Source organism: Delphinapterus leucas, chromosome 1 (assembly GCF_059928025.1).
Source record: "Delphinapterus leucas isolate spDelLeu-1000000601 "Yukka" chromosome 1, BTC_Dleu_Yukka2, whole genome shotgun sequence".
NCBI lineage: Eukaryota > Metazoa > Chordata > Mammalia > Artiodactyla > Monodontidae > Delphinapterus > Delphinapterus leucas.
In genome coordinates, this window is record NC_143129.1 from 164,912,917 (window position 1) to 164,927,788 (window position 14,872).

Here is a 14,872-nt window from a genome sequence, read left to right on the forward strand (position 1 = left end):
GTACATGCCAAAGAGTTAAGACAGGTGGTAAAGCAACAAAGAATGATTCGGTGGCTAGGTTAGGTTGAAGGTCATGGATGGCCTCTCTCGGTTGGTAACATTCCAGCTGAGACCGTAACTAGAAGAAGTGAGCCAGGCTAAGGTGAAACAGAAGTGCATTCCAGGCAGAGGAAGAGTTAGGAAAGGCTCTAAAACAGAAACAAGAGGATGACCCCTGGAGTGACCCCTGGAGTGACAGGCAGACCAGCTTAATGGGCGTGCAACCTGTGCGATCCTACGGAGCCCCACTCTCAGAAAGGCCCCATGCTTGGTTTAATGTTCTGCTGCCTTAATTGCCCTTTTGCAATTCTTAATAATTTTTGAACAAGGACCACTATATTTTCACTTTGTACGGGGCCCCACGAATTATGTAGCCAGTACAGGTGACAGGAAATGTGAATGGATAGAGAAGCAGAGGCCAGATCACCTAGGGATTTGTAGGCCAAGTTAAGGGGTTTGGATTTTTTTGTCTGTTTTACATGGGATGAGATACCTTTGAAGGAACTTGAGCAAGGGAGAGATATGATCTAATAGTAGTGGTCACAGTAAAAGATGCTAATTGGTGGGGTTAGGGTAGAGGTGGTAGAGATGGAGAGGGCCGGTTTAGAATATACTTTAGAGCTTGTCAACGACTAAACTGCAGCTCACTCTAAAAATAACTTAGATAATTTAGATAAAGATAATTTAGGAGGTAAAATGTCAGCCAAACATCATTGTACAATCTATCAGAGAAGAGCAGTTTATTTATCCCTTGCAAAAGCAGACACCCAGAGAAGGACAGCAGTAGTTACATCTTTACTCTCAGGGTGCCTCTCCTTGTCACCCAGTTCCCAATGACCAGCTCAGGACCCAAGGATGCTTGGTCCTCATGGCAGTGGAGAAGTCATCAGAAGGGAGGCATCTCCAAGCTCAGCCTCTCATATCTTCTAACCTGGGAAGTCATGTAATTGGTGCCTTAACCTTAATTGCAACCATATATGAAACTCACCCTGTGTTAGTAATTCTATATTTCCTGCATCCAGTATCCAAATTTAAGGTATCAAATTTTATGGCTGTGACACATATGCCCTGTGCTAGATAACTTAATAATAGTCCAGGCTACTAAAATAAAGGGGCTTTTAAGACATGGAAGCAACCTAAATGTTCATTGGCAGTTGAATGTATAAAGAAGATGTGGTATATATACAATGAAATGTTAGCCATAATAAAGAACGAAATAATGACATTTGCAGCAACATGGATGGACCTAGAGATTAACACAGTAAGTGAAGTAAGTCAGACAGAGAAAGACAAATATCATATGACATCACTTATATGTGGAATCTAAAAAAATGACACAGATGAACTTATTTACAAAACAGGAAGAGACTTACAAACATAGAAAACAAACTTACAGTTACCAAAGGGGAAAGGGGGGGAGGGATAAATTAGGAATTTGGAATTAACAGATACATACTACTAATAGAAATAAAAGTAAAAATTTTAAAATGGGACCTAATCAAAGTTACAAGCTTTTGTACAGCAAAGGAAATGATAAACGAAATGAAAAGGCAACCTACGAACTAAGAGAAAATATTTGAAAATTACGTGACCGACAAGGGCTTAATCCAAAATATACAAACAGCTCATACAACTCAAAAAAAAAAAACAAACAAACAACCCAATCAAAAAATGGGCATGGGGGCTTCCCGGGTGGTGCAGTGGTTGAGAGTCCGCCTGCCGATGCAGGACACACGGGTTCGTGCCCCGGTCCGGGAAGATCCCACATGCCGCGGAGCATCTAGGCCCGTGAGCCATGGCCGCTGAGCCTGCGCGTCTGGAGCCTGTGCTCCGCAACAGGAGAGGCCACAACAGTGAGAGGCCCGTGTACCGCAAAAAAAAAAAAAGGGTAGATGATCTAAATAGATATTTCTCCAAAGAAGACATACAGATGGCCAACAGGCACATGAAAAGATACTCAACACCTCTAATTATTAGAGAAATGCAAATCAGAACTGCAATGAGGTATCACCTCACACCAGTCAGAATGGCCATCATTAAAAAATCTACAAATAAATGCTGGAGAGGGTGTGGAGAAAAGGGAACCCTCCTACATTCTTGGAGGGAATGTAAATTGGTGCAGCTACTATGGAAAACCATATGGAGCTTCCTCAAAAAAACTAAAAATAGAATTGCCATATGATCCAATGATCCCACTCCTGGGCATATATCCAGACAAAACTATAATTCAAAAAGATACATGCACCCCTATGTTCACAGCAGCACTATTCACAATAGCCAAGACATGGAAACAAACTAAATGTCCACTGACAGATGAATGGATAAAGAAGTTGTGGTACATATATAAAAGAGAATGAAGTAATGCCATTTGCAGCAACATGGATGATCCTAGAGATTATCATACTAAATGAAGTAAGTCAGAAGGAAAAAGACAAATACCATATGATATCATTTATATGTGAAATCTAAAATATGACACAAATGAACTTATCTACGAAAAAAAAACCAGACTCACAGACATAAAGAACAGACTTCTGGTTGCCAAGAGGAGGGGAGGTGGGGGAGGGAAGGGATGGGAGTTTGGGATTAGCAGATGCAAACTATTATATATACAATGGATAAACAACAAGGACCTATTGTATAGCACAGGGAACTATATTCAATATCTTGTAATAGCCTATAAAAGAAAAGAATCTGAAAAGGAATATACATATATATGAATCACATTGCTGTATACCTGAAACATTGTAAATCAACTATGCTTCAGAAAAAGCTTTTTTTAAAGGGGCTTTTTAGGGTGGCCTGAAAAGGGGATATTTCTGGCAATGAGGTATAGGAGATATTCTTATGATCCCTGGATTTGATATAGTCTGTTGTGGAGCTCATTATCCAGACCAATAAAACCTTCAGAATTAAATACCCTGAACCTCAGTATATCATTCAGTGTTCAGTTGTAGGAAGAAGAAACCGTCCTGGCTAGTTTAAACACAAAAAGATTCATATAAGAAATTAGGTGATACCAATTCTTGAGAAGGCTAGAAAAGTGGACTCTGCAGGAATGACTCCAAACTATCCCACTAGGGTAGCTGCTACCTTTGCTGAAATCAGGAATGAGAGAAGTCAGCAGGCCACCACTGTACCTGTTGAGTTTAACAACACACCTCTGTGACTGCAATCTAGGGATCACTGGATTCAGGGATCACTGCAATCCAGGTACCACCACTGCCTCCAAAACAGCCTCTCAACCCACAAGGCTAGTGACTGGTACCCTGGAACCCGGTGGCAGAAACTCCTCACACCTCCACTGCCATGTTTGCCATCAGCAACAAGCAGCAGGAAGATGGCCCCCACCTCACTTCCGCCTTCCAAATCTTGGCATGGCATTTTAGCTTTCCAGTTTCTGCAGCACAGGGACACTGGAGGGAGGTAAGAAAGGATGCTGAGTGCCGATCAACAATATCCAGCACACCAAACACCATGGATGGCACAGCACTGTGACACTGATGATAAAACCTGGGAGCTACAAAGCAAAATAGAGAAAAACTCCCAAGAAACTATTTCCTACAGAAAATCAACTCTATCTTCCCAAAGAAACATGAAAAACTGATGCCACAGGCACCATTTGTTTCCCTTGCCATTTTAATCATTTTGATTAAAAATATAATAGGGTATTTTGAGCTGCTGATTATTAGCTTCTGCCACACCAGAGCAATTGATTTAAGTATGAGGGTGTACCCCCCACTTTCTGGTAGCTAACAAGTTATTGAGTACTGTCTGATGTTACAAGTCTGCTTCTGTCAAGAAGCGCTCTTTCTGGAGTGCTGCAAAGGATAGCTTCATGAAAACCTCTAGTGGTTATGGACAAACTGTGAAGACCCACAAGGTAACTTTTGCTCTGTAAAAAAGGAAAAAAACAAATCCCCTACCCCTGACATCAGGACATATTCTGGCCTGATGGTGCCCTGTGGAAGCACTTGCTCCATCTGGATGGAGGGCCAGTGTCACGATGCCAGCCAGTTGCAAGTACACAGTGGGGCAAGTACTTGACCCAATGTCCCAAGATCAGACATTGTAGACATTGACCCAGGTTCGGTCCTCACCAAACCACAACAGTCCTCCCACTAATACATGCACAGCGCCAGGGACCTTGTGCTTTACTCAAATGGGTGCCAAGTAGGGTGAGAAGCAGACTCCCTTTTAACGCATGTCAATGCTTTGCATGAAAACAGAGTAGGATAGAAATGTGTGATGCCTCCTTTTCTGACCTGTGAGTATTCCTCAGGTGATGCTGGTTAGGAATTATCAGCTGGCTAAAAACAACACTTTTCCTACCCTAGGTGGCCCAATCCATAGGCTGTGAAAAAGAGGTTTCTAAAAAGGTGGCATTCTATGATGATACACAGCAGGCTTCTTCCCCAGGTCCCTTTAAGTTGCTTGCCTTCTCTATGGATGTTCAACTTCAAGGTGTTCAGTTTCCCAAATTGGTGCCATATGTATTGTGGATAGAGATGTATAGGGACCAATAGACTGATGCCCAGAGCTTGGGTACAATGAAATCACTGAACAGAGTCACAATAGGACAATATATATTCTTCAGAGACTGAATAAAGAATGACAATCATGGCTGCATGTTTAAGACCATGGAGTCCATATGGACATACCCAACTACCAGACTGTATACATTAACTATATTTGATTTCTGTTTTGGGAAGATGGAAAAAGGCTAGTTACTTTTTATTACAGAGATTTTTTTGTTTGGGGGGTTTTTTTGGCTGCACCGTGGGCTTGTGGGATCTTAGTTCTCTGACCAGAGATTGAGCCTGGGCCCTGAGCAGTTAAAGCATGGAATCCTAACCACTGGACCACCAGGGAATTTCCTGGAGAATTTTAATATACAAAGTACATTTATTGTAAATATCCTGTATGGGATTAAGGAAGTTCCCTAATGGGAAGGAAATAGGGCCTGCAACCCATTCCCTCTTTCTCCTGGGATCTAGGGGGAAAGAAATGTCTCTGGTCAAATCTTGTAAACATGCTAATAACTCATGCTCTTGGTAAACACATTAATAGTACTTACTAGCAGAAAAATAACAGAGAATCCTTATCTATGAAAAGGTTTGTTTTTTGTTTTGTTTTGTTTTTTGCAGTACGCAGGCCTCTCACTGTTGTGGCCTCTCCCGTTGCGGAGCACAGGCTCCGGACGCGCAGGCTCCGGACGCGCAGGCTCAGCGGCCATGGCTCACGGGCCCAGCCGCTCCGCGGCATGTGGGATCTTCCCGGACCGGGGCACGAACCCGTGTCCCCTGCATTGGCAGGCGGACTCTCAACCACTGCGCTACCAGGGAAACCCCCAGTTTGCTTTTTTAAATCATGAATAGATGTTGAACTTTACACTTCTTCTACCTTTATTGAGGTGAATGTATGATTTTTCTCATTTAATTTGCAAATTAAATGAATTATATTAATTTTTTAAATTGTCAAATGCATCTTGCATTCCTGGGATAAAATTAACTTGGTCATGATTTATTTCCTTTTTCATAAATTGCTGGACTTGACTTGCTAGTATCCTTTTTTTAAATCTTTTCTTAAAAAATATTTATTTCTTTATTTACTTATTTACTTACTTACTTACTTACTTGGCTGCTCCGGGTCTTAGTTGCAGCATGCAAGATCTTCGCTGCCGCGTGTGGGATCTTCACTGCGGCATGCGGAATCTTTAGTTGCGGCATGCAAACTCTCAGTTGTGGCATGTGGGACCTAGTTCCCGGACCAGGGATGAAACCTGGGACCCCTGCATTGGGAGCATGGAGTCTTAGCCACTGGACCACCAGGGAAGTCCCTTGACTTGCTAATATCTTGTTTAGGATTTTTTGCATTCATATTTATGATTGAGATGGACCTTTAATTTTTATTCTTGTCCTATCCTCAGTTTTGGTTTCATGGTAATGTCAACTTCATAAAATGCCTTGGAGAATGTTCCCACTTTTTCTCTTCTCTGGAAGAACTTATGTAGGATGGTAATGACTCCATCTCTGCACAGTCCACCTCTTTAGATACCAACATCTACACTCATTCTTCTTCCCAAACATCAAATATGCTCATCTCCTCCCTGACAGACCACCTAAAGTCCCATCCAGTTATTGCATCTCACTGCAAGTCTCTGTGTGATGTGCAGTCTTCTCTATCAAGTCCAGATGCAGAAAACATGATCTGCCTGTCATTCAACACTCCCAATATACAATGACAGAGAAGAAACAGGAAACCTGCAATTAAAAAAAACAACAACTATCATTCAAAAAGAAGAGATTGTGAACCCCCAGAAGTCATGGCAATTGTCCAAGGTATTTATTGAAAGCTCTGGGGCAGGAATAGTGAGGATTCCCTGCACAGTCAATATTGTAAATTCTTGATGAGCTCATCAGCCAGCCAGCACATGGATCTCTTCTCTGGAAGGATCTTCTTAGTCCATTGTTTTCTGTGTCCACATCTGAGGTGGGCACTGGAGAAAATGTCCTTCTTGGCAGCTGCCCAGCTTTTATTTTTGAAGTCTCTCGGCTTCAAACCCACCCTCAAAGCTCTGCTTCGTGAGGCCAGAGCTGAGACTCCTGGAAAACACAGTTCTTTTTTGCCAGCTGCCAATAGAAGATCCCAGAGGGAGACTGCAGTTCTGGAACAGGGTGAGGGTGTATCCTTCTTCCTGTCTACTTCTTATTCCCTCCAGCGTCACCTCAGCAATGATTTTTCACTCTGAAAACTGCAGTTTGTTCCAGTAGCGGCGGTTGATTTGGGTTTGTACTTTTCTAACATTCAAGAATCTATTTCATTGTGCCCCTCTCAGAGATACCAGGGATTGCAAGCAGCTCCTCTTCTCAGAGGTCTAGGTTCCAGCCATGGTTGCCAGACTTCACAAAGAAAACACCGACCACCAGAGAAATTTGAATTTCTGATAAACTACGAATAATTTTTAGTATATGTATGTCCCCTGTGATATTTGGGACGTATTTACATATAAAATAACTCACTGTTTATTTGAAATTCAGATTTAACTGGTGTTCGGTGTTTTTCTTTGCAAAATCTGGCCACCTTAGTTCCAGCTTCTAAATTGAAATGATTCCACACTCTTCCCTGTAATGCCACAGCGGTATGGGTGGTAACTCCTTCTTTTTTTTTTTTTTTTAATTTGTTTATCTATTTTATTTGTTTTTGGCTACGTTGGGTCTTCGTTGCTGCGCGCGGGCTGGGCTCTCTCTAGTTGCGGCGAGCGGGGCCTACTCTTCATTGCGGTGCGCAGGTTTCTCATTGCAGTGGCTTCTCTTGTTGCAGAGCACAGGCTCTAGGTGGGCGGGCTTCAGTAGTTGTGGCGCACAGGCTCAGTAGTTGTGGCTCGCAGCCTCTAGAGCGCACGCTCCGTAGTTGTGGCGCACGGGCTTAGTTGCTCCGCTGCATGTGAGATCTTCCTGGACCAGGGCTCGAATCCTTGTCCCCTGCATTGGCAGGCTGATTCTTAACCACTGCGCCAGCAGGGAAGTCCCGGTAACTGCTTCTTGAAGTTACTCTTTTTATGATACTTTAGTTTCTTTTTGCCTTTTTGGTTCTCTAACATCTGCTTAAAAATTATTTATATAAAATGCTCTCTTTTAAAATAACTGATATGTTTTCTGTCTCCAGATTGGATCCTAACTGATAGACCAGCGCAGCCCACTTCCTGGTGATGTAGATTCCAGGACCCAGGAATGGCCTCAAATACAATCCCTCAAAAACTTAATAGCTTCTAGTCTCTTTGCTTCCGGTAAATTTGCTTCCATATGTAAACAAACAACTACAGCCAAAACTCTCCTCTAGAGTCGTTGGCTTGTTATTGCTGACCTCTGAGCTCTGCCCATCAACCCCTCTCTTAACTTAATGGCCACTGTCATAGAAACAATACATGAGCTCATTCGCGAGGGCTGGCAGGTGAAAGATGCTTTAAAAAGGCCTTAAAGCCACAGTCTTATCCCCTTCCAAGGTAAGCACTTTGCTGGCACCACCAATGGCCTGTCCAGTTTGGGATACAGAAGCAGATGGCTTTTTCAGCTGTGCAAGGGACCAAATTATGGGGTTCTAGTCAATTTAGATTTCAGGCTTTTTAGGCAAACTTCCTTCCTTAGTTAAGCTATGCTCCAATCATCTCTTCTTGCAAACTGGCTGGCTCTACTGTGAGTTCCTATTTCCATCAAAGAAACACACCAACAATCTGAATTTTCCTACCACTGCCCCTAAAGCTACTGCCTCAGTTGGTTTATGATCTGCTTTCCAAGATAAGACAGGCGACATTGGGAATAAATATTTCACTTCTGTCACTTTATTTTTTAAAAAATTTTATTGAAGTATAGTTGATTTACAATGTTGTGTTAATTTCTTCTGTACAGCAAAATGACTCAGTTATACATATATATATTTCACTTCCGTATTAAAAAGTTCACCTTGGGAATTCCCTGACAGTCCAGTGGTTAGGACTCCACGCTTTCACTGCTGACGGCCCGGGGTTCAATTCCTGATGGGGAAACTAAGATCCCACAAACGCACGACGCTGCCAAAACAAAAAAAAAAAATCACATTTTCCAGCCTGCAAGAATCTGTTTCTTCACTGCCCCAGACCCTACCTCCTCCCTGATTCCACCTTCTCTAGGTTCTGTTTCCTGAAACAACAGATATGAAATTCTGATTAAAGTAGGAATTGTTATGTAATAGAGATCTGAAAAATCTATAACTTAAATTCTGGATTTAATTTTTCTAATGAAAAAAGTCCAGAGGTAGGCAGCCAGGGCTGTGTAGTTCCATAAAATCATCAGGGACTCAGGTTCCTTCTGTTCTTCTGTCTGTCATCTAGCACACAGCTTTCATATTTAAGATTCCCTCGGAGGCCATAGGATAACTGCTGGAGCTCCAGTCATTAAAGCCAACCTCCAGGAAGGAAGAAGGGGAATGTAAAAGGGCAAAAGATATATACTAACTGAGCTAGCCCATCTTGTAAAGGAGTTTTCCTGGAAGCCCTACCCAATAATTCCTACTTAGATTTTGTTAGCCAGAATATAGTCACATGCCCACTCCTGTCTCCAGGAGAGGCTGGAGAATATAATTTCTTAGCTGGGAACATTGCTATCTCAGGATGGTGTTAGTAAGAAAGAAAGTGGGAAATGAATATTGGTAAGTACATCTCAGCTGGTGGGATCAGCATTGACAGGGGATACTAGAGCATAGCCCACAAGCTACAAGCATCCCACATGCTGTGGGCATCAGTAAGTACGTTTAAAGAAAGCATGGACACCCCACAAAAATCAGTTTTGATTCTATATACCAGCAATGAACAATCTGAAAGGAAATCAAGAAAACAATTCCATTTACAATAGCGTTCAAAAGAATAAAATACCTAAGAATAAATGTAATCAAGAAGATGAAAAACTTGTACCCTGAAAACTATAAAATATTGCTGAAATTAAAGAAGATCTAGTATAGCAGAAAGTAACACAACATTGTAAATCAACTCTACTCTAATAAAAAATTTTTAAAAATCATATTGTGGCTGTATGTTTTTTAAAAAGAAGACCTAAATAAATCAAAAGACATTCCATATTTACAGATTAGAAGATTTAATATTATTATGATAACAATACTCCCCACAGCAGTCTACAGATTCAACACAATCCCTACTAAAATTCCAATGGCCTTTTTTACAGAAATAGAAAAGCTGATTCTCAATTCATGCAGAACTGCAAGGGGCTCTGAATAGTCAAAACAATATCGACAAAGAAAAACAAAGTTGAAGAACACAGACTTTGTGATTTCAAAACTTACTACAAATCTACAATAATCAAATCAGTGTGGTACTGGCATAAGGATAGACATATAGACCAATGGAATAGAATTGAGAGTCCAGAGATAAACCCAAACATCTATGACCAATTGACTTTCAGCAAGGGGACCAAGACCAATAGGAAAAGAATAGTCTTTTCAACAAATAGTTGGTAATTGGAACAACTCGACAACCATGTGCAGAAGAATGATGTTGGATCCCTACCTCACTCTGTATACAAACACTAACTAAAGTGGATCAATGACCTAAATATAAGATCTAAAATTAAAAAACCCTTAGAAAAGAACATAGGGAAAAATCTTCGTGATCTCAAATTTGACAATGGATTCTTAGATTTGACACCAAATGCCAAAACAACAAAAGAAAAAATAGTTTGCACTTCAAAAAGTTAAACATTTTTGTTTTTTTAAGAATGTGAAAGTGGGGAGTTCCCTGGTGGTCCAATGGTTAGGACTCGGCACTTCACTGTCTTGGCCTGGGTTCAATCCCTGGTCAGGGAATTAAGATCCTGCAAGACGCACGGCATGGCCAAAAAAAAAGTGAAAGCAACCTACAGAATGGGAGAAAATATTTGCAAATCACATATCTGATAAGCTTTCAGAATATATAAAGAACTCTTAACAACTCAACAACGAAAAGACAAACAACCCAATTTTAAAATGGGCAAAGGACTTAAATACATATTTCTTCAAAGAAGATATACATGTATGTTCAGCACACACATGAAAAGATGCTCAACATCATTGGTCATTAAGGAAATGCAAAATCAAAACCACAATGAGATGGGAAGCAGCAGCATAGCACAGGGAGATCAGCTTGGTGCTTTGCGGTGACCTATGACCTAGAGACATGGGATAGGGAGGGTGGGAGGCAGGCTCAAGAGGGCAGGGATATAGGGATATATGTATGCACTTTGTTGTACAACAGAAACTAACACAGTATTGTGAAGCAATTATACTCCAATAAAGATCTATTATTAAAAAGAAAACCACAATGAGATACCACTTCACATCCACTAATATGTCTTTAATGAAAAAGACAGATAATGTAATAACAAGGATAACAGGTATATGGAGAAATAGAACACTTGTACATTGCTGGTGGGAATGGTATAGCTACTGTACCATTTGAAAAGAGTTTGATGAGTTCCTCAAAAAGTTATAGATAGGATTACTATATGACCCAGAAATTCCACTCTTAGGAATATACCCAGAGAAATGAAAACATTTGTCTACAGAGAAACTTGTACACAAATATTTTTAGCAGCATTACTCATAATAGCTGAAAGGTAGAAACAACACAAACGTCCATCAGCAGATACATGGATAAGCAAAATGTGGTACATACACACAATGGAATATTATTCAGGCAGAAGAAGGAACAAAGTACTAATATATGTCACAAGTTGCATGAACCTCAGAAACATGCCAAGTGAAAGAAGCCAGACACAAAAGGTCATATTTTGTTTGAGTCCCTTTTATATGATATATCCAAAATAGGCAAACACATAGAGACAGAAAGAAGATTAGTAATTACCAGATAATGAGGGGAGGGGAAAATAAGGATATGAGGTGTTTTTCTGGGGGAATGAAAAATTTGAAACTAGAGAGAGGTGGTAGTTGTACAACATTGTGAAAACAATAAATGCCGCTGAATTTTTTATTTTTTGCCTGTGCCGCAGGGCTTGCAGGATCTTAGTTCCCCAACCAGGGATTGAACCCAGGCCACGGCAATGAAAGCGCCGAGTCCCATCCACTGGACCTCCAGGGAACTCCCTGAATAGTATATTTTTAAATGGTGAATTGTACGTTATGTGGTTTTTTTTTTTTTTTTTTTTTTGCGGTACGCGGGCCTCTTACTGTTGTGGCCTCTCCCGCTGCGGAGCACAGGCTCCGGACGCGCAGGCTCAGCGGCCATGGCTCACGGGCCCAGCCGCTCCGCAGCATGTGGGATCCTCCTGGACCGGGGCACGAACCCGTGTCCCCTGAATCGGCAGGCGGACTCTCAACCACTGCGCCACCAGGGAAGCCCCGTTATGTGAATTTTACTTCAATTTTGTTTAAAAGCATGGAGAAAACAACTGGTCACAGAGAGTATAAGTTAAGCAAGCAAGTCAGTTAAGTGTAAGTCAATTAAGAGAGGCTTCAAGCTTCTTCAGGCTTCCCTGGTGGCACCAGTGGTTAAGAATCTGCCTGCTAATGCAGGGGACACGGGTTCGAGCCCTGGTCTGGGAAGATCCCACATGCCGCGGAGCAACTAAACCCGTGCGCCACAACTACTGAGCCTGAACTCTAGAGCCCGTGAGCCACAGTTACTGAGCCCACGAGCTGCAACTACTGAAGCCCGCGCGCCTAGAGCCTGTGCTCCACAACGAGAAGCCACCGCAATGAGGAGCCCACGCACCGCAACGAAGACCCAACGCAGCCAAAAATAAATAAATTAATTAATTAAATTATAAAAGCAAAAAAAAAATTGTTTAAAAAAAAAAAAGAGAGGTTCTTCTAGGGACTTCCCAGGCAGTCCAGCGGTTAAGACTTCGCCTTCCAATGCAGGGGGTGTGGGTTCGATCCCTGGTAGGGGAGCTAAGATCCCATGTGCCTCGGGGCCAAAAACCAAAACATAAAACAGAAGCAATATTGTAACAAATTCAACAGAAACTTGAAAAATGGTCTGCATCAAAAAATCTTAAAAAAAAAAAAAAAAGAGAGGTTCTTCTAATACATTTAATCCAAGTTGTGAGACTGGACTAAATTTCTTAGCAGGAGTGTAGAGGGTTATCTGCTGAGCCACAAGGAAGCGTTCTCTCTTCCCTTGCCTGAAGGCTTTTATCCTCCCTTAATTGATAAGACTGAACACTCATTGCTGGAAAAAACTTAAGTCTCTTCTTGCCCTCTGGCCAGAACCAAAGTCCAAACCCAACACGTCTTATAGGATGAAAAACAGACAAAAAAATTAGGGAAGAGGAAGAGTCGGTAGGAAGCATGGGGCGGCCGGGCCGGGGTCGTGGGCGCTGGGCGGGAGTGTGGAGAGCTGACGGCTCCGGGCGGTGAGGCCGGGAGGGGGTGGGGGCGGGGACAGAAAGGGGGGAAAGGAGGGAGGAAAGAAGGGAGGGGGTGGGAGGAAAAAAAAAAATAGGGAAGAGGAGGTCCACCAAAAGAAAAAATTGCAGCAATTTGCTATTTTATATAATGAAAAAGCAGGAGGCTATTTATGGAGGTGGATTTGGAGGGTACTTAAGGAAAGCCTGAATATAATTTCAGATCAAAATGAGTGTATTGATCTGAGTGTACTTACTGGAGAGTCTGCATTCAATGTGCGTCCAGCTTGCGCCTGTTATCCTAGCAGTTTGAAGTGGTGGTTTATGCAAACGTGGACACAACGCTGACCCATCACTAATTTGTATGACAGCAGAAAACTCTTGGCATAAACCAGAGGAAGAAATTCAAAGACCTCAAGAGGCAGGGTGATGTATTGAATTTATATATGCATCTTGCTGACCAAGCCAATATTATATTCCGTGAAAAGGCCCAAAATTCACCTCCTTTACCAAAGCTAAAGGACAACTGATGAGGGAAATGCCAAAATCATTAAAAAGCACTCTCCTAACCACCCTCTGTAAGCCAGGAATGGTGGTAGATGGGTCTACAATTGAAACAGACTCTCATCTCAAGGACGATAGGAGGATTCTAGGGTGGTAGAGCCCAGGTGGTAACAGTTACCCACCAAATACAAAGTGGGAAGGGTTACCAATAAGGAGCAGAGTGGGCATGAAATCAGAGTGGTTTGATCCCCAGAAGTCTTTGGCAACAACTAATTATAAACAGCCTACTAAGTTCCCATTTAGTTTTTATAACACTAACAGAAAAAAAAAACCCAAAAAACTTCTGTGTCTAGTGAACAAAGGCTTCTATTGACATAATAGACAAACTTGATCTTTCATCCAATCCCCATACCCAAATTAATTTACAAGTGCACTGACCACTGAGAAAAAAGAAAGTTAAGGATCCTTAAGGAAAGATACAACAAAAATACCCTAAGACCATACTGTGAGTCTTTCCCCTTGTCCAAAGAACTTATGCTCACTGGCCACACTTATTCCTAGGCACCCACAATGTCTCTGTGCTGCAAAAGAGTGTGGGCTTATGGAAATGTGTGAATCAGTACCCAGTTAGGAAAACAGAGACCACCCTACATATTTCAAGAAGAGAGGAATTTAATTCAGGGATTGGTCACAAAGATAGTGGAAATGCTGGGAGCTGGGGGTAAAGGGTGGCATTCCCCAGAGCCCAGGAAGCTGCTGCCACCCTTGGGCTGTTGCCTGCAACCCCACACTCACTACTGACAATGCCAGAGGACCCACTGCTGCCAAAGACAAGGCACCTCCTGAAACAGAAAGAGTTTCTCCCTTCCTCCCACCTTCAAACATAACCAAGGGCCTCCCATTGGCAGAACCTAACTGGGACCCAGCTAGCAATGGAGCCTGGGAAATGGAGTTGCAGGCTTCTAGCCCTGGATGCACAGAGGAGATGACAAAGATACGGATGAGAGACTAAGTACCAAGAGACAATATGAAGTATAGGCTGGCGCACAGGGGACATGGGTTCAAGTCCTGGTCTGGGAAGATCCCACATGCCACAGAGCAACTAAGCCCATGCACCACAACTACTGAGCCCACGCACCACAACTACTGAGCCCATGCACCACAACTACTGAAGGCCACGCACCTAGAGCCCGTTCTCTACAACAAGAGAAGTCACTGCAATGAGAAGTCCACACACCGCAATGAAGAGTAGCCCCCACTCGCCGCAACTAGAGAAAGCCCACACACAGCGATGAAGACCCAGCGCAGCCAAAAAGAAAAAGAAAAACAAAGGGGACCTGGCGCAACCAAATAAATAAACAAACAAATAAATAAATAAATAACCTGCTTCTTGACCCCATGACTGCAGGGAGGGGAGGTATGTTAAAAGCTTCTAGTGT